The sequence below is a fragment of the Athene cunicularia genome, assembly GCF_003259725.1.
Source record: "Athene cunicularia isolate RWA chromosome 2 unlocalized genomic scaffold, athCun1 chr2_part1, whole genome shotgun sequence".
In the NCBI taxonomy this organism is placed as follows: Eukaryota; Metazoa; Chordata; class Aves; order Strigiformes; family Strigidae; genus Athene; species Athene cunicularia.
Genome location: NW_020799095.1, coordinates 100,873,910 through 100,900,348, shown reverse-complemented (window position 1 = coordinate 100,900,348; position 26,439 = coordinate 100,873,910). Strand labels below are relative to the sequence as shown.

At 36.0% G+C, this 26,439-nt stretch overlaps 1 protein-coding gene across 1 annotated transcript in view; it reads right to left on the bottom strand.

Annotated features, from left to right (window-relative positions):
- Positions 1 to 26,439, bottom strand: part of DLGAP1 (DLG associated protein 1) — a 403,111-nt gene that overhangs the window by 258,347 nt on the left and 118,325 nt on the right. Inside the window, exon 4 of the mRNA XM_026842706.1 lies at positions 6,293 to 6,401. The gene's annotated coding sequence lies outside the window, so the exon portion shown is untranslated. The remainder of the gene's footprint in view (positions 1 to 6,292; positions 6,402 to 26,439) is intronic.

The following is a 26,439-nucleotide window of genomic DNA, read 5'->3' as shown; positions in this document are numbered from 1 at the left end:
GCTAGCTCATAAAACCTAGCGTGAATTATTTCACCGTGCTGATTTTGTAACATTGAAATATTTCTTTCCACTTTTAAAATAAATATTTGCAGGAAATTTCTAGCCTACTTAAACTTCATCAATGTGCTCAGATAAACTAATGCTTTAAGAGCAAAGGCAATTCAGAAATCTTCAATGATACAAATGATTATATATTTTGTTCCTGATAAATTATACTTCGATAAATCGTTTTCCTTTTTTTTTTTTTTTTTTTTTTCCCCTTTGGTCTTAAGAACATAGTCACTGCATCCAGCCATGACTGTGGTCTCTCTTGAATACCAGAATTCTTTGTCATGTCCCTACTGTGACCTGCCCCTTCCCCAGATCATTAGCCAGCTTTTAAAACTGTGCCTGGAGCATGTAGAAAGACGCTAAAAGAGCTGGCAGGAAAGGGTAACAAAACAAAAGATAAATAAACACTGTGTAATAAAAATAGATTGCAAAACCACTTTAAAATATTAACTGTATGGCAGAGAGACTTTCATATAAAATAAGGCTTTCAGAAGAGCAATATTTTGTGTTACCCAATGAGTTGGAAGAGGCTATTAATGTACCTTGGCCAGACTTATATTATTCAGAAAGAACAAAGTTATTTTTTTATTTTGCACAGTGCAGGTTCCATCCCTGGAACACTGAACTAAGAATATTACCCGAATCAGAGTTTTTATGACGTTATTGCTTTAGTTGCTATAATAATATAAAAATATAAAGACAGAGCATATAAGGACAGATGTGCTTCCTATACTCCTTCCAGTATGAGGATACATGTGGAGCCCCTGATTCCATGGAGCCATTAGGAGGTGGTGAGATATTTATCACTGTGCCATTGTTTGCTTATGATGCACAATGCAAACCTAAGACAGACATCTCACTGCATCAGCAGCCTAAGACCAGTGCCAGTTCCATAGATCAGTTTGTTTCTATGATAGGTGAATTATTTCAGGGATATGTTTTTATACTATGGGAGTAAATAGGATTCCCCACTGTGCTCAATTTGAAATCTTTTACTGGAAGAGAATGATGGGAATACAAGAAATACTCCTTTTCTCAGAATCAATGGTGAAACTACTGTTGACCCACCAGGGCCCATCATGTAAGCTTCTTACAGGCTTACAGGCTTCTTACTTTCAATAGTGTGCACTTACAAAAATAGGCATGCTGGGTGAATTCAAAGGCCCACTGAGCTACTGTCATAAACATCAGTGGAAGGAGATGCCTAAAGAAGAGTATAGGAAAGCATTGAAAGGTTGAATAATTCTGCTATTTCAAGCTAGAGATGACCTCTTCTGAGGCTTGAGAGACCTTACAAGACTGTTACCTATCTCTATACTATGTTTCCTTGGCCTCAGAGCTGCCACTCAACAGTCATGGTCTCACAAGCAGGTGTATTTTAGCTGCGACCTTCACTGTAAAAGAAAGTCACTTTAAAATTAAAGGATCATTTAACAGTCCATAGGATCAATATAAAACAGTAAGAAAAGGTGTAATAAATAACAAAGGACTAGATGCTTAAATATTTAACCTCACTTCCTTACCTATCTTCTACAACCTCATACTTATCAAGGCAAGGGGAGGTGGGCTGGGATCAGGCAACCCTGTCTTGAAGTGACTTTCCCTCTCTTTTCCTGAGCCTGTTTCTCTGAGTTTACCAACCCGATTACTTTCTTACTTAAATAAAATTAAATAAAAATTAAGTAATTATTCAAAAGAAACAATAATGATTTAAAACTTAAATCAAACATTCTGGTTTGATACCCTGACATAGTTTATATAAAGGCATAAATAGGCACATTTCTTTACTACTCTCTGATCAAATACTGCAGATGTAATGTAGTTATGCTTTAAAGATGGTGTAATAAAATAATTGATCTCAAAGTTACAAAATTTCTCTATTTCTACAGAAGTTAAGGTCAGCTGTAGAAAATAGAGCCTTCCAGCACTCTAAGGCAATTTCCTCTACCAATTTCCCACCTTCCACAAGGAAAAAAAAAAAAAAAAAAAAGAAATCAATCTAGATGGCAGAGGAAGGACCACATCTTCTAGAATTCAGTCAATAAATATCTGGACAACACCAACTGTCAAAAGGCAGGAGATCAAAGGTGCATTTCTGAAATAAATTTTGATACAAAAATGATTATAGCTGTGAGGAATTGTTATCTATTTCTGCTAGATGTGATAAAGTGAAATTTTATTCAGACTGATGCAGAAAAAATGATGGCCTTAGATATACAGAAAAACAAACTTCCTCTTTATTTTGCTCTTTTTCCTCCCAGTTGCATATTTAACTTGTGTAAGCAAATTCATCACAGTTTTTATTACTCAAAGATAAACCTCTGTAGTTTCTAGTTATTAATGATTGTTTCCTTATTTCTCAGTAGAAATAAAACTTTTGATACAATACTTTATTCTATATCTCAGCACCTCTCTATCTGCAGTTTTTGATATTTTATCTACCTGTATACTATAACCCCATTTTCCCTTATGTCTGCACAGATCATGATTATTCAGAGTTGTCACTATGTCACTATTTTTCATTGTTGTCACTATGGCACTCAAATCTAAGGAGTGTCTGGAAGTAATTTGAGTATTCAGCTCATCCCAAAGCATTATGGATATTCCCTGGACTTCCAGCTTGCCACAGGATGTAAAAATGCATTTGGCTCTTTACATCTCATCAGGTCTCTCTTGTTGCCTACATACTGTTGCATAAAACAGTATCTTTTATTTTGATGTTTGGTTTTCCCATAAGTAGAGAAGGAAGTAGAATATATGAAATGTCTTTTCATTTGAATTTTCCTGTTTTATCTAATAGACAAGAAAATTCACCTGTCTTTCTCCTTGTCATTTAAGTTTCTTTTCTCCAATTCATAGGCTTTGTATATCCAATCAGGGAATTACCATTCAAGCTATAATAAAAAGTCTTGTCTAAATTTTTCTTTAAACCCCCCCAAGCAAGTTATGATCTGTTTTTAATTAGCACCCAAAAGCTGTTTTTTCTTTATATTTGATTATACTACCTTTGCCTCATCTATGCTTTTGTGCCTTCTCAGCTTACTTTACCTGAGGCAATACTTCTAATTTTTCTCATTACAGCTGTTACCTTCACAGCAGCAATATTAATAAAATACCTTACACTTCCTCGTGTACTGCATCAAAGATCATCATATCTTTTAACTGGTAATTTGTTCTCTATGTCTTGTGTCCTTTTTCCCTAAGGAACAGTATTTTGAAGAGCCTGAGACTGCTGCATAATTAGATTATACAAAGCATCCGCTATCCTATCTCTCAATAAGACAGGAAGACTTTAAGATTAAATTTCTTTCATACATTCTCCCTGTAGAGGATTAATTATATTTCTTTTGTTTGGTCTCATTAAAGTTCAATTTCTTCTGCATCCCTAACACATTTCATACGGATTCTCCTTATCTACTTTTTCAAAGCCTAGTCATCTTCTCCATTCTTATAAATATGTCTTGATGTAATGGCATATTTAAGTTCCATCTGCACCTCCCTTGAACAAAATCCACAATAGAGTAACGTATGTTGATGATATATTCCTTATGAAAATAAATGGACCTCACTCTGTTCTTTCTAATAAATATATCACTTGTCAAAATACCTTCCTCAATGACATAATGTTTTCTTTTGTATTCCTTTGTTAGGAAATTTCTTATGCTCCTATCTTGCATCTTTTTGCACCAAGCAAAACAATCCCTTTACAGATGGGCAATAAACTGATAGGAAGCGTCACAGAAAATGGTGTTTCTTCTGAGAACCATTTATCTCCTCATGGGAGTAATCCGTTTCTGTCATTTTGTCCATTCAGATTATTCTAAAACGAATGGTATTTTTTTAATGTAGTTCTAACAGTGTTAATAGTCACATTCATGCTGCTGTGTCCCCCAGTATTTCCCTCAGCTTTACATTTTTATGAGCAGTCAATACTCCAACAAACCAGTGTATTTACAATAAAAATCACTCCCTTCTGCATTCTCCAATATGACTCTCTATATTGAAAGAAGTCATTACACCTCCTCCCAATACTCAGTGAAAAAAGTCTCTATGCCACCCTTCAAGTGGTCATGCCTTTGCTTTTTGTGAGTAAGCAGAGGGTTGCTATATTAGAAGTGTGTGTGTCTGTATGTATCTACAAATACCCTCTCCAAAATCTTAAATACCCTATCCAAAAACTGGGTGCCTCAATTAAATAGGAGGACTCTACAAAATGTCATAAGAAGCATCAAATTTACTAATGTAACAAAGTCACATTTACTTTTTAATAATTAAAAGAGGAAACTACCAATACTCAGGTAAATTTCAAGTAAAACTACATGCAAAAAATGGTATATGAGATTGTTTTTGGAAAGCATCTGTCATGATGTGTGTGAACTGACAACATGTATTTTGACATTTCTTAATTTCTACAGAGGTGTCTGCACAGCCTTAATAAGGTTCTTACTGCATTGTTCTTAACTTCCTTGACCCTTTGAAAAGACACATGCCCAAATCCAGATGCATAAACCAGTTAAAGTTCAGCAAAGCTGTAAGGAACAGAACACTGGGACTGCTGGAGATAGTAATTTTACCCAAACCACAGGGAATTAAGGAGATAGATTTTTTTGTGTGTGTATGAAAATGCATAGTAATCGATATAAAGATTTGTAAGTGATAAGTAAATGTGAAATGTATTACTGCAAAAAACAAATTCCCAAGCTAAAAATCCAACTTCTACTTAGGAAAATCACATTATATCACCATTTCAATGAAGTCTTAGATTTTTACAGAAGGCCAAACTGAGGCAAAGGTAGCTCAACTGACCTAATTTGTTTACATTGTCAGAAAATACATTATTTCCAAGTCCTATTCTGCAGTGAAAATGCACCACTTTTTCCTAATGTATATGTGCCTTAGAAATATATACTTGTAATGTCTAACTACATACATGTATGCTACATATATAACATACAGACTCATATATACATATATATTATGTACAATATATCATCATGGATAGAGTATTGTGGCTATGGAAAAGCTGCAGCAGCATGGATATTTTCTTCTCCTATAGCAAATTTACTAAAATACAAAGCAATTGTTACTGCTGGATAATTAGATAACACTCTAATTGTAAGACATTATGTTTTTTTTTAAGTGAGGTATCCGTTGAAATATTTTATGTAAAGGAAAAACAATGAGTAAAGATCACTCTGGGGTATTCCAGAAATGTAAAATATTTCATTCAATATCTTAAAATTATACTCCACTTAGGGATATTTAAAAGCTAAGTATGGTATAAATACTGATATTCCCATAACCAATAATGTAAGTAATTTATTAACTTAACATTATAACTGAATTGCTTGTTACTGAACTGTAACATAGTTCTAAGAGTTAGTTTAAAAATAAGCAGCATGACCATCACTTTAAAAAGAAATATAAATTAAAAATACTCTCCCTGTTCTTACTGTATGTGTGTTTAAGTCTGTCATGTGGCAATAAAGAAACAGGATATAGAACTGTTGGTTTTAATTTGTCTCATTATGAATAGCCCTGTGAAATACGCATACTTCAGACATTTCACTGCTATTCAATTTGCATTCAAGAGGCTAGAGTTGCTAGAGTTTGGCTTATCTTCAGCATGTCTACCAGATCAATAAGGTCCTGTTTTTTTGCAGCTCTTGATGTAAAAAAAAAAAAAAAAAAAAAAAGCTCTGGAAACTGTGGAAAAGGAAGTTCTTTCCCTACCAGAGCTTCTTCAGGCCATTTCAATGTTGCTTTCAAGATGCTGCAACCAATCCTCCGTGCTGACTTCTGTACTTCATTTTTGGCTCTGATCTCTCTTTTTAATTACACTCCCCAGGTCAGATTATTCCTTTCCTCTCATACTCTCTACACTTGCTCCATAGCTATGGCACATCTAGCCCTATGGGCCTCTACTCAACATTTAAGTTTATATGCTACTTTTTAATGTTAATGGCAGACTCATGAAAATCGTTCACCACAATGTTCAAAGACACCTGATATTAAAGCCATCTGCAGACCTAGGTAAGTAAAAAGATGGGTTATCATATATATAATTTTCTAAGCCAAAATAGAAAGCTATCAGGCTGCCTTTATTTCCATTAAAGCAGTTCAGAATTTGCAATCATTTGGCTTCCTGACTTTTACAAGTAAATCTGGAGAAAAATGAATAAAAGTGATGCAGAGAGACAGATCAAGGAGAATGATCAGAGAGTAAGAAGAAAGGACTCACCTCCTTCAGTCAGTTTTCCATTTTATTTTGTTTCAATAGTTAGAGGGAAGAGATTTTTTGCACACTCCTTAATTCAGATTCCAGCTCCAATATTTGATGCTTGACTGTTCTGAAACACAAGGTGTATCAGTTAAAACTATTAGCCTGAAACAAGATAAAATTAACATGCAAGCAGCTACACAACAATATATGAACAGTCCATAGCAAAATTTTCACATGGTACCACACTCTCCTCCTTGCAAGTAAAAAGCACAAAAAAGAGAATATTTAGACTGTATAATGCTGCATTTGTGGTGTTATCTCCCATGTTTTATTCTCCCTGCACAATGCATGAAGAGTTTGTTGGTTCTGTTACAGAGATATAAAGACTAGTTACATGTGATTGCCTCAGTAAACCTACTGACTCTCCACAAGCTCACCTATCCCCCAGTCTCAACCTTCTACAACCTCATCTCACACTACATAAGCACAATGGAGTCCTGCTGCCTCTGGCTAGAAAATCAGAGGAGAACAGTGAGAAAACTTGACCAACCACCCAGCTGTATACACAGCACATCCCTACCAGGATTCAATGGGTGGCGGACAAAACTGCAATGGCAAATCACTGCACATTTAAATATATCATTTTTTTAAATAATATAAACTGCAAATACTTCTTTCCAAGCCATTTTCTTTCTCTGGTATGGAAAATGAGATATATGTTTTTCCCTTCTTAGTTCTCCAGTACTACTTACTGTGAGTAACAGAAATAAATGATTTTCCTCTGTGCTCTATATTTGAGCTCTGTGAGTCATCTCACTATTTCAAGTTTTGTTTCCCATCACTTAAAGGTCTAGCCTATTTTATTCTTTTTTTTTTTTTTTTTTTATTTGTAAGTACAAGCCACAATAAGTGCAGACATTTTTTCTTGTAAATGCAGTTAACTGCTCCAATCAAACTTTTACTAAAAAGCATAGTAAGAGAAAAAATGTATGGCAAAGTGTGCTTTGATACTAGCCTCAGACTATACTGAAGTACAATCAGTACAACATTTTTTTAAGTGCCGAAAACTCCTGTTATTTTACTCTCTTGATGTTTATTCAAAGAAACACTATTGACCACTAGTTGTCACAAAAAGCAAAACCTTTCAGAGTAAAGACAACTTGTGTGCATGTATTACAAACCATTATTTATAAAGCCAGAAGAGACTAACAAGGTCAGAGCCTGATGTCCCACTTCCCATAAGCTAGAAAACTTTCTGAAATAAACTCCTTTGGAAATGGCATGCACATCTTACTCAAGCATCAAGCTCTGGATTGAGCTTAGTGGTCAATGAGTGGTTCTTCCAAAGAACCACTAAGAGGACAAGAACAGTCTCTATATGCAAGACAAGTTTATTTCTAGGAATTCCTTAACCTCAAAGGCAGTCAAATTGATAAAGGCTGCAGCCTGCCTTTTGTTACTCTCTTTTTAATTACTATGAGACCCCTTTCCAAGAGAAACTAAATTCTGACACTGGTTCAGAGTGTCTGAAATTAATGCCAGAATAGAAACACATTCTGCTAGTACTCCAATGGCAGCACTTTGTGTACAGCTGTCACTAAGGGTCTGCCTCTCCCCTGAGGTATATAACCAACCATCATTAGTGTATTTCTTCTTAAGTCTAAAACTAAATTTCCTATTCTCTCTGTACAGTTGGTCTTTAAATAATTTTGCTTCCTTGGTTGTGCAGGTTTTTGTGTCAGAAGGGGGAGAAAAATATGTTTAAAGCAGGAAAATGTGATGGTAAACCCATCAGATTGGCAGTGGGATCAAAATGAGGTACAGAACTATAAATTACTTTTAAATAATTTCAGAAAGGCATAGATTTCCAGTTGACAGGATCTCTTTTGAGAGCGCCTTTAATTTGATTACAATATTAACTACATCATAACCATTTCAGATTTTCTATAAGACTATAAAATTGACAGAGTATATTTAATTGTAACAAGTAAACTGGATTGATTTTTCCATATAAGATCTCCTCAGGGAGCTTTCAAAGATAAATCTCTAAAGGATCAAACTGGGCAGGTCTTTATGCAGAGCCTTCAGTTGTAAGGACTTCTCTGAACCCACTGAAACTCCCATGCTTGAAAATCTGCTTGAGAACCTTGCTGAAGCTGGGCTCAGGTGGGTTTCTCTTAGCTGATAGAATTCACTTGGATAAGAAAAAATGTTGATTTTTAGACTGATACATTCACAGCACTTTGAATGATGTTTAACTGAAGTACAGAAGTACAAACTGTAGAGTACTTGATCCCTTTTGATTAGTTTTAGGTTGCTTTTTCATGAAATAAGAGGACATTATGAATTGACTTTTTACTCAACAGACTGATCTGAAACTGCTTCATAGCCTGCATTTGCCACCATAGCAGGAATCATACTTATCTTAAACACCCCCCCCCACCACCACCTAGGTTCTGGCTCAGTTTTAGCACACAACAGTGACTTAAATTACCTGGGTATTATATGGCGGATGATTTACAAAAAGCAGAGTCTCCTAGAAGCTGTTTCTGGTGTCAAATAGTAACTTAACCTCCACTATGTGGTTCTAGCTAGATTATTCAGAAAGACACCTGGAACAGGTACAATGAAGAACAGGAACAAAGAATAACCTGGAACAGGTGCTCAGGGAGGCTGTGGCATCTTCATCTGGGAGACTGAACACTCAGTTCAACAAGATATTAAGGAACTTGATGCAAGTCTGACATTAGCCCTGCTTGAGCAAAGGCTTCTACTAGATGACCACCTACAATTCTTTTTATGTAAATTATTGTGCAATTCTGTAATTCTATGAAATAAACTCTAATCATGTCTGTACCAATCCTGTGCAGAACACAAAATTCACAGTGCGACCGTTATCATTAAACTAAATTTCAGTGCAAAAATGAAGGGCAGGTCTTCAAGTGGCTTGTTACATAGTAAGCTACTTGATTTCTCTTCTATATGATGCATCTTTACATTCCTGGGATTCTGCTATCATGTGTCATTTTTAGTTAAAAAAGATATATTGTAAAGGGGATGGATCAAATTTTTACCTGATTTTTTTCTTTCCCATGTTTTTTTCCCCACTTCTCATATTTCCATAATTCCTAGTGAAAGTGCATGACTATTCATTTTTCTGTAAGCAATATCAGGATACCAACCTCCTTTAACAGCCCAAATCTGTTCCATTACGAGTATGTACTTAGATGGGCTTTATATATAGTGCACCCTTCCAATGAAGGTACCTACGGTGACAAATGGCAGATAACCTCAGATGTTCAGAAAAGGCCTCTTTCAGAATATGATTTAGTGCATATCAAGCCACTAGTATCAATAATTTTTTACCATTTAAGCACTAGGTAGGAACCTCATATATTTGCTACCTGAATTATAGCAAAATAGCAATAATTACAGAAGCGAGGACTACCTAGTAACCACTGGCAAATGAACTTCTAAAAATTTAATTAGAACCATGTCAGTGTAGTAGTAATGGGAATACGATAAAGCTTAGCAATGAGCACAAAACAACCTTCTTCCTATAAAGCCAAGATTGCAATATTACACACACTTATTCCACCTCATTTGTAAAATTAACAGTCTCTCTCAGACAATTAAAAATCACGCTGAGTACTGAGCCACAGTAAATTACAAATATAATTAAGTAAATAATAAGAAAGCCCAAGTCCCTACTCAAATACACTGCCAGTTCAGCTAATCCAAGCACAGCAAATATTAATGCAATACTTCAATGTCTAGAGCTCAGTTCCTGATCTACAGTAATAATAACACATTAAGATTTTGTCTGTAGTCAGAGCAAACCGCTTATTTTCCCCCAGACAACTGAAGCACCAAGTTACCAATAATAAGCTGCTCGTATCTTCCATCATCCTGCTGGGGAAGGCGGGCAGAGAAGACAAACACTTTTAGCCTGATTGTATTTGCCACCAATTAGACGGACGTAGTCTTTTGGCTATACTCTAAACTGAAAAGAAGCCAACCTGAAGCTATTTAATGATAAAGGATTAAAATCAGTGCTGATTAAAGGGCTCTGCAAAGTGTGAGTTTTAATTATGCTACTTTAGGAAGTCACTAGACAATCACTAGATGTCACATTCCCTTGTTTCTGCATCCAGAGAGGAAACAATTCATACCTTGAGAAAACCTTCTGATTTCAGTAGCTAGCACAGCAATGGGAAAAAGTTTACAATTCTGAGTCACTGATAACTTCAGATAAGTACCATTCAAGAAAGGAAACGTCTAAAATTATGCTGACAGCACATGTCACTTGCCAACAATGCACACTTAGTGCTGATATGCACTGGTATCTGTTTACAAGCTCACAGAGAAAGGATTAAATACTATTTAATTCATTCAAACTTAGGTATGTATTTATACCACTATATAGCACCGTGTGAATGACAGACATTTCACTGTCTCACAGTAGTTGTATTATTCTCAGCCCAACCTCATAAATATTAATTACTTTTGAAACTGAGTTATAAGTCTGCACATGACATAAAGGAAAGATCCCAAGCATAGGCTTTCTTTCCCTCAGCACCAATCCACAGGAGGAATACAATATTCTCTATGAAATGTTCCTGCCTCAGCACCAGTGGGAAGTTCTGCAGTCTCTTCTAGTTGGAGGTAAATGGCTTTAATTTGCTGTCCACTGTAAGTGAAAGAATCAGTTATATAAAGCCTTAATATTTCCCAATCTGTTTTGCAATACGGAGAGGCTTCCACAGCTCCTCACTCAAGCTTCTCACCTCACTTCCCTACTGCGAGGTTTTTCATGGTATGTGCATGAAGGACTTGGGTCAAAAGCAGTCAGAAAACTAAAACTGAGGCAAATTTTTTAAAAGTCATAAATCCATAATTTTCTGTATCCACCACGACCCTGAGAAGTCTATGTATTTTAAACAGGAATAGTTACAAACTACAAAACTAACAACTGTCCTAAAGGGATGAGAGAAAGCAAAAAATCTGAGTGCAGCAAGTGAGAGAGCAAGGAAAGAAAGGCCACATGCAACACCTATAGTCATGCTCTCTCCCAACAGCTGGTGCATTACTCCTGTTGTAACTCCTCGCCCTGCCTCGCTCGTGTCTGGTAGACACAAGTACTTCCAGCGAGGGGAAACTTTCACCTCGCACTGACTGAGGCAGAGCCAAGCAGCTAACCCAAACAGCATTCACGGCTGCCTTGCAAAAAGGTCAATGAAATGTGAGTGGTGTCTAGACCTAGCAACTAGGGCATCTGGTATGCATGCAATATCATCTCAGTTTCAACTGTGTTAATGGCATGATCAACAGAAGAAAATACATAAAACTGTCTCATGAAATCTGTAGAGCACATTAACAGCTAAGGTCAGTCAGCCTGCCACTTGCTCCTAAGGAACGAAACAAGAAAGAAAAAATTTAGCCCACAATTATTTTATATAAAATTCAGTATGAAGCACTGTATAGAGACTGACCAGTCCATCTCCCCTTACCATTTGATATGCATACATATAGAAATGTATTTATTCACACCACATATGTGATGGAAGTCTCCACGTCATACCTGCAGAGTCAAGTTAAATGATATAAAAAACAACTACAATTTTTTTTCTTTCACATACTGTTGCACATCTTATGCAATTTCTGCCTAAAATATCTGTACATCACAGAAGTGCTTCTAACACAACTTTTCCAATTTTTAAAAACTGGTGTACATCAAGTGACATTTCCACAAATGTCTAATTCTACTTCCCAAGTTACACTGGTCTCCACATTTGTCGTCAAGCCTTTACATTGCATCAGTTCACTCTCACTTCTGGGAACATGTATAGAAGTAATATGTCAGTAGTACTGCAAGAATTATTGTGGTTTTAAACTACTATATGTTTTCATCCCTCTCTTCCTCAAAACAGTGTCACAGGCAGTAACAAATAGGAAACAAAACCCAAGGTGTATTGGTTTTCACACTATACAGTGAAAAGTAGACAGCTTCACAGTACATCTAGAATCTGCATGTGAATTCTAAATATGTTCAACTCATGTTTGTATTGTATGAAGTTCTACTCCTGCAGTCATTGAAATTCCCTTTGCTTTGAAATGCCAAAAATCTGTTTTCAGCCTAAATAGCAATCATGAGGCATTTGTTAAGTTTTTGATACAGAACACGTTAAAGAACTGCATCCAGCTGTTGCAGTGAGAAATTTTTGATTACACAGTTGGTTGAAAATACGCTGTATAATAAAGAAGTCTACTTGTGCAGCACAATCCTGAATCTGTGAACAGAGGGATACTTTGATTATCTAGTCACAATTTTCATAAAGGTTACATTTCTCCTAACACAAATCAATGTAACAGACCATCTTTCAAAATATTTAAGAGCGCAGTTATTTCTCTTTAACATTTTCTGGAGAAAGAATGCCCTATTTCTTTTCTTTCACCAGGTCCATGACATTCCACACTTGCTCTGGAGACAAAGCAAAACATCACTGTGAATATACAATAGAGACTATCCCTGCAGATTGTCATGGTTAAAACATCTGGCTAGGTAATGGTTTTTCCGTACAGTGGGCAATTTTTTTTTTGTTCAGTCATCATCCATTGGTTGTACCTAAACTCAAGCCTTCAAACCTGCCAAACAGGGCTCTGGATACTACACTGGATGTGGAAAACCAGCTGTTAACAGAAAAATTATTTTCTTTCCATCATGCTACTCTGGGTGGTAAAATGAAGGTTTACTCTTGCGTGAATTCCCACCAAACTAAACCATCTTAGGTAAAGGCCCAGCAGAGTTCATGTGTTAACTCCTGCATGATTAAACATTGCTTTTGTTAGTTGAGAATTGTGGGTTTTTTTAAAAAAACAGGGTAAAGCATGTATTTTTCCACATCAACAAGTCGAGAACAAAAGACATAGGCAAGTTCAAACTACCTTGTCAGTAGAGCTGATTCATAAGTCTATGAAACAACCTCATATGTCACTATCATAAATCAAGGCAAGTGGTCATATGTAAGTTCCTGGTGTACACAGAAGCAAATGAAAAATTACAGTATACGTATTAGCTTATCTTTATTAATTATGTTACATCTTTTTTTTTTTTTTTTTTTTTTAAAGTGCTGATAAGCAATACACATGAAGACAATCTTAGGGAGTCATGAAGGTGGTACCTTAGTCACTGGAGTTTGCTGCTGGCCTACCTCTGCTCACATCGGCTGCCAATATTGCTGTTGATTTGAATGGGAGCATACGCTGAAGTAAAAAGCTTTTGAAAAATCCGACACAGTGTAATCAGGTTTATTATATCTAACTACACAAGCACTGATTTTCAGTTATATTTTACTGTGAGGAAATTGAAGAAATCACCCAATCATGAGAACATTTTATACATAATTTTGATTATAGACCTCACAGTGTAACAGTATGCAAGATGATTGTGCAAGGACAAAGAGAGAATACAGCTCCTGTAACTGCGTGTTGTATTTGCTTAATTAGTTTATTAACTGCTTGATTAGCTAGTTTGTGCAGTACTTAGGAAACGTAAAGCAGTAATAACTGTTAATTAATCACATTATTTATGTAACATTCAACTACAGCTGCAAATTGTACACATGTAACAAAAAAATATGAACTGCACAAGGGTGAAGAAACAAGACTACATTGCTGGTGAACATCCTTCATCAGAAAAAACAGAACTGGAAAGCAGTTACAGGTAGCAAACAGTAGCCTGGAGCTGCAGAAAGCCCGCTTCACAGCGAGTGACAGAAGCAAGAGATGAGGTGAATGAATGATACTAAAAGTGCTGGCCAACTGCTTATATTAAGAAGAACATATGGTGGAAAAGAAGCAGAACTGCAAGGAAAAACAACAGTTTCATTGAATTGCAAATGAGAGGTAATAATTTCAACATCCACCATGACAGAATACTTCTATGTGTCATTATAAGCTCTGGTGGATGCTGTCTTAGACCAATTCATGAATTGTATCATTTGATGCTGCAGCATTTAGTGAAGTCAGGTTGGAGGTGGAAAGGTGCTCCTGCTAGCACTTTCTGATGACCTAATGAACCTGCTCTAACTGGAACAGCTGTTTCTGCTATCAGAATGACTTAACAGCTGAGTGATAAAGGGGAGACAGGACTTATCACTTCTTCCAAATCCAAAATCATGCATAAATGGATGAAGCAAATGGAACAGAATACCTATGATGGTAAAAAAGCAGGAGAAAGGGTCTAGTGATATGAAACACACAGAAGAGAGATGGATATCTGCTGCTCTAAGAATAAAGTTAATTTGAGTTCTACAAAAACACTTGAAAAGGATGAGAAGAAGAAACTTCACATCATTTATACCAAAAGTCAAATGCTTGATCATGAACTTCGAAAGAAAGAAAGAAAGAAAGAAAGAAAGAAAGAAAGAAAGAAAGAAAGAAAGAAAGGGCTAAAGCATTCTGCAAGAGTTCATTTGCAATTTTCAGTTAATTTGCTCTGACACGTTATTAATCCTTTTTATATTTAATTTTTGTGATCATGTCCTACTGATTCTTCCTTTTATTAGTTTGGGGAATTAGCATTGCTTTTATTATTTGTGAAAATCTCTTTAAGATTTAGTGCTAATGCAAAGAAGGATGAACCTCGTTAGGTACTCCATATTTTATATTATTTACCATAATGAGGGGAAAATACCCTGCAATCAGAGTTTTATTATTATGGAAGACATTATGAGCACTCTCCCTGGAGAATCAGGACCCTCCAGACTCAGGATACATCGCAACCTGTATTATGCTCAGTTACAGGTTTGTGCTAAAATGACGAGGCAAAAAGCCATTTTCTTTCACAAGAGCTGAAGTTATGACTCCAGGAGCTATTCTTCATCTGGTATATCTGAGCCTCACTGAAGAAAACAGAGAGTGCAAGGCTTATTAGACCCTGCATGATCATATTATTTTGAACATAGGAAAAATATACTTTGAATGTTTGCTCATTCTAGCGTTTAAGGAAATGCAGCTGAGCGTTACTTCTAAAAGCTTTTGGGCTTTTTTTTTGTTTGTCTTTCACAATCCTTCCAGAAGATAAAACTGCACAGCAAAATGCACATCTTCAGTTTCTTCACACTTCAAAGCTCCGTTTTATTCAAGCTGGCACCTTCTTGCAGTTGTTCCAAATTTTGTAAATGGATTATAAGTGTGTATGTCTATGTCTTAGTGGAAAAAAAAAAAAAAAAAATTTCTTTTTTTTTTTTTTTGGTTATCATCTGGAGAAAATCCAAAAGATCTTGTCTTTTGTTAGCTGAACCCAACCAACTACACGTACTAAAACTTGACCACGTGTGGGGCATGAACTGATAGCTTTATGTGCAGAGTGATACAAAATGCTCAGCTAGGTACCTTGTGCATTTACATTCCCCTACACAAAGAACAAAAGGAGTTGGGGCAGCTTTTTCTACAAAGTCTGCATAGGAACAGCTGTTTTTTAGTGTCTCCGGGCTAGCAAATCTCATAGAAGTCCCACAGAATTCAGAAAACACCCCTGACAGATAAATCTTCATGACAATAAGTTTTATTATTTAAGCTTGTAATGACAAGCTGGATGTTACGTGGTGCATGACCCATAGTCCTAATGAAGGCTTTGTAACAGAACTAACAGTATTCTAAGTATATCCATCTCCGTTTTGACAGATCACTTGCTAAATTTTGTATTAAGGACAAATGACAACCTTAGGATGGAAAACCATCCTCAAAACATTATCAAGTTGTTTCTTCAGATGGCTCTTGCCTTTTTCCATTTTGTAAACAGTTAACTAATTACTGTGACAGCAAAATCAAGTCTTGATATGAGAAAATTCCTTTCAAGAGATTCTCTGAATGAGTACAGGGTATTTTCTGTTTTTGTTTTCCCAACCCATGTAAACATACTCCTTAAACCCTCTAGAAAAATTATTCTCCTATTTGGAACTTCCTTGCTACTGACTTTTCAGGTTCTTGTTTTGTTAACCATGTTTCTCTAAAATCCCGATACTTAAAATGTAGCAATATTTATTCAATAACATATTCAGAGATGGATAATTCAGAGATTTTTTCAACATGAGCTCTTGATGAAGTGATTAATAATTACACTGGGAAATATGCAATAATGGCTCTGGCACAGTCTCCATATAATGTTGGCTAAATGAGTATGTTCATTTTGTACTTTCGTGGTCTGAACTGTTGATTTGTAACAATGGTTTCTGTCAGCTAGAATACAGAAGATGTCATGGGATCAGAGATGGTTTCATTCTAGGTTAGTGAATACAAAATACCAGAACATACTAGGCTTAATTGCTCCAGCACTTGAGTAACTTCCTGTTGTAGCAGCGACTTGTAATACAAACATCCAATGCGCATATCTGCTTGCTTTTGGTAAACACATTTTGTGTTCTGGACTTCCTCATCAAACTAGGAGCATCTAGGTGTTTAGCATCTGATTGTCATGCACAATCCATTACTGAATGACAGCTTTCACTTACGTATGCTGGCACTCAAAACTTCTCACACTGTAGCATATTATAGACATGGCTTGAGAAGTAAGACTTCCCATCCATAAAACCTAGCCTATGATTTGCAAAGAAATCTTCAGATGAGAAGAACATTCATTTAAACTGACATAGACTTCTCCACTGAAGTTCCTCATATGAGAAAGTTAAAAGCAAAGTGATGAGTCAATTGTAGACTTGAAGAAACAAAGGCGTATTGTGAAAATTCAAATCACTACATTGACTGATGAATGAATGATATTAATAGCTTGTGAATTAGTCTTCTGGTCCAAAGTGACTGAACTACTTCACTCAGGTACTTAAAAATGTTGTGGCAGCATTACAAATGGATAAGATTTCCCCCCAAAAAACCACAATACTTGTTCTTTTTAAATAATGTTAGCAGGAAAACAAAACAATTTTAAGGAAAAGCAGCCTTGATTTTGCATGCAACTACGAGTACTGGCTTTCTGTCCAAGAAGCAAGTATGATTTGAAGGGTTTTTAGTTTCCTAGCATTTTTCTGAGTAGCCTGTAGCACTAAATTTGTGAGCCTGATTTTGGATTTGCAACCAGAATGAGTCACAGCTAAATGTGACTTTTAATGCACTCCTTGTATAAGACATGGTATCATGACATCACTGCCTATAATTTGCATTAACTGTAGATCATTTTTATAAAGAAATAGCTATTACAATTGCATAAAACTTGGAAAACAGGATTACACCAAATGACTTCACCATGATTTGCTTTCATCTGAATTTTATCCATTATTAGTCTAATAAAAAATAGCCTTGTTACTTGTCTGAATATTTTCTGTTTTTCTGTAAAGGCAGATTTTTCAGTTGAAGTTTTGGACAAAGCATTCAAAACAAACACATTGGGACAAGAAACACAGGTATCACATTTTCTAATATCCTACTTACTGAACTCAAACAAGTCTTGCTACACATTATTCAGAATTACTACTATACAGTATCTTTCCTGAATCCTGATATCAATAAGCATATGTTAAAGCTGGCCAAGCCAACAAAAAAAAACATACGGTATCCCATGTGATTTATCAAAGTTGACTGCAACAATAGCCAAACTTCTTTCCTTACAACCCGATTATCCACAGTTTTGGCCCAATAACACAATTTTCTTTTTATCTGGGAAGAATTTTTTTCTCAAGAGTAATTCTCAGGAAGAATGTTCTGTAGCAGTTTCTCCACTAGATTTGACCAGCAGTCAATATACCCTGGCACCACATCTGCAGCAGACGTCAAATCCAGGAAAGTCAAAGAAGATCAAAGTCATACGATTGCTACCATGTGCCTTGCAGTAGGAGGGCTGATCTACTTCAGTTCCCAAAGGTCCAGCTAAGGTAATGCATGAGATTGGCTGTAGTTCATTAGTTCAATCTACTTCATCTATGTGAGTCATTATCTTTCCTACCTCTTCTTTGCACATTACAAAATTAAAATATCTTTTTCTATAGTTACATTTTCCCCCAATACTTTCTTCTATTTTGAAGGCAAAAAAACCCCAAACAGTTGGCAAGTTTCAACTTGTGATGGTCAGAAAACTATTGAAAACCATTCAGTATCTTGAAATCATAAACATTAGAGCACAGAAATCCTGATGGATAAAGGATTTTGCATGTAAAATATTGAACTGGTATAATATCTGTTTTGAAACCAATTAATTAATGTGTCATTCCCTACAGAGAGATGAAGTGCCATAATTGGTAATTTCATTGGCAATACTGAAGTGGAAGCTATTAAGATTGTAATCAAAAGCGGAGGGAATGACATACAATAACAAGGAGGATGGTGTTTATGTAACAAGTTGCTTACCAGCATGGCAAGCAAATGTACCCTCTTTGCAAGAAACTTGACAGAGAAATCCTATGCATTTGTGGGTTGGGTCTCTGATGCAAAAAGGAAGGTATCAGAAGAATTTCTGCTGTGGACTTGTCCAGCCTTATCTTGGAACTCTGCCATGTTTAATTTTTTGCATACAAGCATATTGACAAGGTTAAAACAGTTTTCAGACAAAGTAAACAATAAGATACAGAAGAAATTATAAATATCCCAACTCAAATATCATATACTTTTTTTTTTTTTTTAAAAAAAGCATCTATTATGCAAAATTGAATTTGTTTATAGATTTTTCTGAAGAAAAGAAATATTAGCAATTTGTCTTTTTTAAACCATCCAGTTAAACACTGATTCCCCGAAATTTGATGTCAGCTGCAGGGCCCTCATGTGCTCTATATCCTACAGAGCATCTGTATAACCTTTATTTCCCCAGATCACAGCTATTTCAATTCCATAAAGGATTTTTCTTCATTTTAACTGTCCTTTTAGTATGTTAAGTGTCACATGCATGTACATGAATTCACATCCCTCTGAACTTAAAATATGGATATGTGGAAAAACTACATTGCAGTTTTGCCTGTGCAAGGATATATAGATTGTGGTAGTGATGTGATAGAGCCTACTGCATAGGACAGTCCGGTTTTGCTCAGTTTCCTTAGCCTCAGGTTAGCAAGCTCTTCAGACTCAAGTGAAGTTTGCATCCCATCATCACCAGAGAGAATAAATGTCTGCAGTGAAGCATGATTAATATTTTTCCTACTTTTCCCTTCCCCAAGTTGCTTGTGTTTTCAAAATTTGCAAATAAGTTACAGTTTAATCTGACATGACTCACTTCCTATGAGTACCAGACAGACACACTCAAGGAGGTCAGAAATTCTAATCCTACTGGTTGCAAAACAATTACTGATTCATTTTACTTTCCTTTAACTATCCAGAAAGCTGTATAGAACTGGCTGGTGTGTCTATGTGCTCCTAAGATACACATTCTTTTAACATGAGGCAGATATGAGCTGGGTTTGGGGATGGGTGAATGGATCACAGTTCTTTAATGATTCTTTTAATGATTGCATTTCTTTAAAAATTCTCCATGGAGAGACTGTCATCTTTTACACAGTGCCTAAAATAATAGGTCTTTGATTATTGATTGGACTTCCCACATACTGCAGTGACCTTTACATTAAATAGCAGCACCATAAGAGTATTAGGAGTCTGTTTTGATAGCAATGCATTAATGAAACAAAACCCCAGTTCACAGTATAGGCGTATGAGAAAAAGCCAGCTAAAACAGGGGAGAGTGCTACTGAAGCAGGAAATGCTTTAATACCAGATGCAGCTGAGCTCCCTCAACAGAGCTCACTTTGACTGCAAGATGAAGGGATATATAAGAAATGGAATTCAGTCAGGGCTGAATCAGACTGGGAGGAGTATTTGTCAGATATTTTGGTTTACTTTTGTTTTGGATGATCAAGGGATTGTCCTTGGTGGGTTAGATAGGTTTTTGCATAGATGATATATGTGTGTTTCTGATTAAAATAAATTTCACTCAGAAAGGTCAAGAAAAGTTGTATAATTGGACCAAATCAGTACTTCAGAGTCTATTTTTCAAAATATTTTTTCAGTATACACAGAACAGTATTCAGATAGTTCTAAGAAAAAGTATCCCCCTTTGACTTTTAAAGCTCCATGGAGTGTAATAAAAGGCCAGCCTGAACAGAGCATAGACTAGAAGAAACTCTCTTTGCCACTGTGAAGATGGTGTGCAATTTTACAATGTTAACTTTTCTCACTGAGTAGATCATGGTTTAAGGGAAGAGGATTGTTTTTACTGAGTATTCATCATCTCAGCACAAAGCCTGGATGCCGGACTTTCAAAAATCTAGAAAGGCAGATGCAAGACTAGTAGGATAAAATGTTCAGAGGTACCAAAACAGAGATGAAATGTTTACATTCTGCTTGATTTCAACTGAGATCGCTGTTAGAAAGCTGCTCTATCTGAATGCCTAAAAAAGATGGTATCTTATGATCTCTCCTCCCCACTTTCTTGGTAGCTTAAAAAAACCCTACCGATGATATGCCTCATTATATGTTACCTCTCTAGGAATGAATGCAAGATCTTTCTTTCCCTAGGAAAACAGTGGAATCTTTCTTAACCTTCTTCCTATTGTTACAATACCCCACCTGTCTACATAGGTTTACAAAATTGTTGTCATTCAGATGATCTAAATTCAGAACAAATATTAACACAAAATTACCATCTTATTCCTAGATATACTTATTATAGGAAGAAAGGGAATCATTGCTGTGGAAAAATTGTAAGTGCCTTTTTACTTTGTCTTGTTTTATAGTGCAATATCAGATATTTTAAATGCTTTATGCTGACTGTCACTCACCCTCAGAAATACTACAATCAGTAGTTCAAAAGCCACATTTCCAAGTTCCATCTCTCTCACTCTATCTTTCCGATGGAAAAGTAACTCTATTTTGCCTTTTAAAAACGTTTACTTACTGACCTATCAACTCTATCACATTGTTATCTGACAGAGGCTGGATGAACAGGTTTTACAATTTTTAGAGGAATATATAGCCAAAAAAAGAGTCATAAAGTGCACACATATGTGGAACAATATTGCTCAAAGCAAGGTTGTGAGCTGTTTTGAGTACTGTGACTACCCGTGTATGCTATTTGCTCTGATATACAAATACTTCCTTGTCACACACACAAAAAAACCCCTACCTGAATCCATTTCATAGAATATTCTCTTCCATTATTTGGCAGTTTACACACAGTCCAATATGTCAATACAGGGGTAAAGAACAACATATAACATAGTCCCTGAGACAGAAAGCTTTGTGCTATGATACTGACCGCTTTTTATAGAGTGAAAGAGTAGCAATGATGGGGGATGAAATAGCAATAGAAAGATAACTGACTTAAAATAGGGTTTTGTGAGAAAGGGTAGAAGGAAAAGAAGTAAGTATGGAACATGATACAAGAAATTCAATCAAATAAAACACATTCTATCTCAGAAGAGCCTTGCTTATAGTATCATTTATCAACAGAAAATAACCTGAGTTTAGTGTAAGCTAGTATTTTGGGAACTGCTTAAGTGCAAAACTTCTAAAGCCTGTGAGAAACTTGCTACTGATTTTGTCTAAATTGCAATCAGTGTTACAGACTGGAGCACAACCTAGGCATTTTTGAGCTAGTTTATATAAAATAAGCTATTTGGTCATTGTAACATGAGAAGAAACACATGTTATGCTCTGAGCTCCATGTTTAAATTTATTTATGTCAGCACTTAAGCAGGTGAACATATGTTTGCAGTTGGAGAGATAACTATACTGACGTTGGGCCAGTTTTGGTGGAAGGACCCCTAAAAGATGCTAAGCACTTCAAAATGCCCAATGATAAGAAACAATAACCAGCTCAGAAGAACCCAGCAGGATAACAGAAAATACTTCATTTTAGCCCATGCACTAAAGTATGGTTTTTAAATAGTGTTGGATGTGAGCAGCAGGGCAAGGAATGGGAGAATTTTTTTCCAAGTTGTGCATTTTTTGGAATGTACCACATACATCCCACAAGGATTCTTCTCTCTGTATCTGTACACTCTAGTCATCAACAACATAAGATGACCAAATCTTGATTTCCTCAGAAACCAAACCACCAGTAGATATGGTCTAGGGAAGGCATGGGGGAAGAAATCTTGGGAAACCTACATCATACACATACCAGAAACTGTATTTCCAAAAAGGCTTTGCAGAGTAGGAAGCTGCCTGGGGTAGGAACCACTCACACAGATGTACCCAATTGCAGTTCTTCCTGCGAGCTCAGACCAATGAATGCCAGATATCTCTCTCTTCCCCCCATCTCCCCCAGCAAAGAAATGCATTAGAGGAATGTTAAGGTAAAGAGTTTACTTTAAAGTCCTTCTATCCTCACTATTTAACAGATGACTGCCCAGGTAAGAGCACAATCAAACATACTATTCCAGCAGTAACACTGTGGCTGAAAAACTTCTCTACCTGGAGCTTCCTCTCAGCTGCTTATGAGTCCCTTGCTGTTAGATTTACCAACTCAGCTGCACCTGTAGCCACTCCCTAATCCTACTCCACCAAACACAGTTTAGCTTCAACTCCTTTCTCTTCATTATTTCTTCATTGTTGACCTTTTGTTTCTAAACCAGACTTTTTTGAGAGGACAACGCTGGGGAGCGGTCAAGATTCATAAGCATATGTCCTGGTTTCAGCCGGGATAGACTTAATTTTTCTTCTTAGTAGCTAAAATAGTGCTGTGTTTTGGATTCAGTATGAGATTTGGTATGAGAAGAGTGTTGATAATACACTGATGTTTTCAGTTGTTGCTAAGAAATCAAGGACTTTTCAGCTTCCCATGTCCTGCTAGTGCTCAGGTGTAGAAGCTAGGAGGGAGCATAGCCAGAGAAACAGACCCAAACTGGCCAGTTAAAGATTGCATATCATGCAACGTTATGCTCAGTATATAGAAAAGCATGGGCCATGAAGCCTGTGCTCTCAATTCTGGGATTTCTATTTCAGGATCTTCCCTTCTCTGGGATCACTAGCCTGGAAAGGTCTGGGCATCGGTCAGCGGGTGGTGAGCAGTCACACTGTGTATTACCTGTCTGTATTTTCTATTATTATTATTTAATTTTATTTCAATTATTAAACTGGTTTTATCTCAACCAGGAGAGGGTAAAGGTAAGGAGTCGCTTTACCTTTACCCCTCCAACTCTCCCCCTTTCCCTGGGCAGGGGAAGATTAGTGAGCGGCTGTGTGGTGCTTGGCTGCCAACCAGGTTTAAACCATGACAGCATATTTGACTCGATTTTACTAAGCATCATCCAAGCTACCCACTCTTCTGTATGACAAAGAAAAGCTGCTATATTAGAAAAAGGATTAGTTACTTGTAAGATAAAATAAGAAGCAATTACAAACATCATCTCTCATCTAAGGTCTTTTAGACACAGAATCTCCGAAATAAAACCTAAACTCATTGCCCCTTACAGTCTTTTGAAAAGCCCCTTTGAAATACTATGCTATTTTTTCATTGTATTGAATAGGTGTAACATTTTATAAAGGCTGAGCAAACTTGGTCTACCAAAGTAAAAATCAACAATTTATCATTTCTGAAGGAGATAATACGGTCTCTTAACAATTTGTTAACACTTAGATTCTTTTGCACTTTGGATTGAAATGGATGTGCTTAATTCAATTCAAATTATCTTTCCATGATAATGTAAATAAAAGCTCTTTCATGTCTTTTTTTTCATGTATTTAAGACCAGTGTCCCTTTTAAAGAAAACTATATATATTGTTTTAAATTTTTTAAAAATATAATTATATTAAAGGTGTTATTATTAATCTTAAAATTACAAATTCTTATTTGTATGTACTGTTTATGTTGAAATAACATATCTGGAACAAATCATGAAAGGGTACAGATATAAACATATCATGATTTCGTGAACAGAGCTTCTGGAGTTATTTAATGATAATCATATTCTCTGGACATTATAAAATGAGTAAAGTTGCTTTTTCTGACTATTTTGAGATGTTTATTTTCTCCTAAATTGTATACACAGTGAAGAGATGGCTGCTACTTTCTAGCAAATTTTCTTCTAGATAAACACAGTTGGTTAAACATCTCTTAAAAACTGTTATTGCAGTTTATGATCCACAACTGAAGGTATATGAAAAGTAAAGGAATTTAATAAGAGTGTCCCCCCCTGCCCCAAGCTTTCATAAATTTAGTTTTTCTTTCATCGTAGTTGAATTGCCTGTTTATGAAATAAAAAGCTGACAAAACAATCAGTGAAAATGCAGGTGTTCTTGAACTTCTCTTTAAATGACCCAATGAATCCAAATGCTAATTTGCACTCAAGTGTTGGCACTTCAGGAAAATATTCATTTCCTAGAACTTAAATGTATGGCAGTCTTACCTTGATAACATCTGAGTTTGAAGTTATAAGGACTCTGACAAGAGTACAACTTCCTTAGCACAAGAAGAGAAAGCCAAGGTTCCTACATTCCAACATGGATGTTAAGGATACAGAGTTAGAAAAACCTCTACAATAGATTATCACAGCTGACACATTTAATCAGTTTTGACACACAGCTTCCTCCTCTTGCTAGTTTTAAAGAGATTTGTCCTTGAAAGGGCAAACAAACTCTGGGCTTCCGGAGGGAACAAAGACTACTGTAGATGCAGATGAGGAAGGATATCCTTCCGCAGGCCTTCTTTTTTGTGGAGTAAATAGAGAAAAGTTGCCTGTTGAAAAGATTATATGCTCCAATCTGTCCTATTTTAAAGCTTTATAAATACAGCAATTCAAAGGACTGTTGCTTATAGCAACAAATATAAGATAGTACAGATGGAGAGGAAAAGAAACATTACTGCAGACCCATCACTGTTCTTAGCAAATTTACACCTCTGAGAGCATGTTGGGATTTGATAAAGTAGGAAAAGGGCAGACAATAACGTTGCAGTAATGAGGAGTACCCTTGTCAGTGTTTATATAACCTAAGTCACCCTTAGGAGCCCTTCTATAATTTAAACACAGGCACTTATCTCTCAAAAGTGTATCTCAAGTCTATGAACTGATAAGGCATCTTTTATTTAAACGGACAGCAAATAGACTTGCTGTCAACTAACTAGCTAACTAGGTTTCCTTTTAGTTAGAGATAAATAATTTCAAGAATAAAGTAGTAAATATTACCAAGAAAAATAAAATTTCTTCTAAATAATATTTCTTCTAAATAATATTTTATTATATTCTACTAAATAATTCTTCTAAATAATATTTCTTCTAAAATATCAGCCCTTCAGTAAAACCTCAGCAAGCTGAACAGCTATGATAGTGTCAGCGCATGTTTGTCTGACAGAAAATAATACAACATATAATAACTGCATAACCATTACCTAAGAAAACATGAATTTGCAGTAATGGCACAAACATGTTTCCCTTTGATCTACTGTGATAGATAACATTTTACTAACTACAGAAATGACCTGACCAAAGAGTATTCATATAATTTGTTTGACATATCAGCAACATCAAAGGATCATAGTGCCCCCATTCTCCACCTACTGGCAAGTGAACTGAAATTACACTCCCCCTTTCACCAGCGGTAATTTTTACAGCTATGACTGGGAAAGTAATTTTTACAGCTATGACTGGGAAAGTAATTTTTGTTGTGGCAAATTCTTATGAAGAGCTGAGTTTTTATTACAACTGTTATCGCTGCTGTTGGTACATCTTTGCTCTACGCAGTAATACATGCTCAGTAGTGCTCAACGTTTATTCTTCTGCAGTGAAGTCCAATATAGATAGCTGCTATGGTTCCCCTCTCTCTTCACAACCACCGGTCATGAAAACTGGATGCATGCTTTAATGAACTGTTATTCTTCTTCCGTTTGGCCTACCACCATCAGCCTTGCACATGCCAAACAACCACATGACAACTGAGTTTGCTTATGCATGGTCCATGAGAACTCAGTCAACGTGGGACAAGGTGTGCATGAAGGAATACAATGTAGTCCCCTCTCTCCTAGCAGCACTGGCTTGGGCATGCTGGTGAAAATAAAAACTGTAATTTTGCACAGAAATTTGCATAGATACAAACCTGTTTTGTAAATAGCTCAATTTTTACATAATTACAGAGTAGAAGCCATTGTTGACAAGATTTTAACAGCCAAATTGGTGTGATGTGTCATACCAGAAACCTGGTGATAACACATAGCTTGTGGAGTGGCACGGACTATT